Source organism: Penaeus monodon, chromosome 23 (genome assembly GCF_015228065.2).
Source record: "Penaeus monodon isolate SGIC_2016 chromosome 23, NSTDA_Pmon_1, whole genome shotgun sequence".
NCBI classification, from domain to species: domain Eukaryota; kingdom Metazoa; phylum Arthropoda; class Malacostraca; order Decapoda; family Penaeidae; genus Penaeus; species Penaeus monodon.
In genome coordinates this window covers 40574392-40574898 of record NC_051408.1, presented here as the reverse complement: position 1 = coordinate 40574898, position 507 = coordinate 40574392, and positions in this window count along the sequence as shown.

Sequence of the window (507 nt, the reverse complement as noted above, 5' to 3'; positions counted from 1 at the left end):
ACAGTGGTAGTATTCTCCCAATGAAAACAAAGCACATTAAACGTTCGCTGCGGAAGGGTGTCGCTAAAACGTATTTAGATTTTGCCAATTACGTAACGCAATGTTGTTGTTCTCGTTATGGAGGTTGTAACGGAATATAACGGGGTCTTGTACGAATTTTGAACCTTGTAATAGGGGTTTTGAGTGTTTTACTGTAACGCAATTTGAATTTGTAAATTTAATGTAGCTGTAATGTTAATTGTCTGTTAAAAGTTTTGTAGTTTGTAGCTGATTGATAATATAAAGGCAGAACTGTAATTTGAATTGGATTTAGGGATGTAACGGTTTGTACCCAAAGTTTAATGAAAAGGATAGTTTTAAAAGTTTATAGTAACGAATGTTGGTATAGTTGATAGCTTATGTTTAAAGGCCTATTGTGCAGGAGCTCTGCTAAGTGTAACGTGACCTTTTAACATTGCAAATTGTTTTTGTTTGTTAATGGACAACGAGTGGGGAAAATGCGTTAGA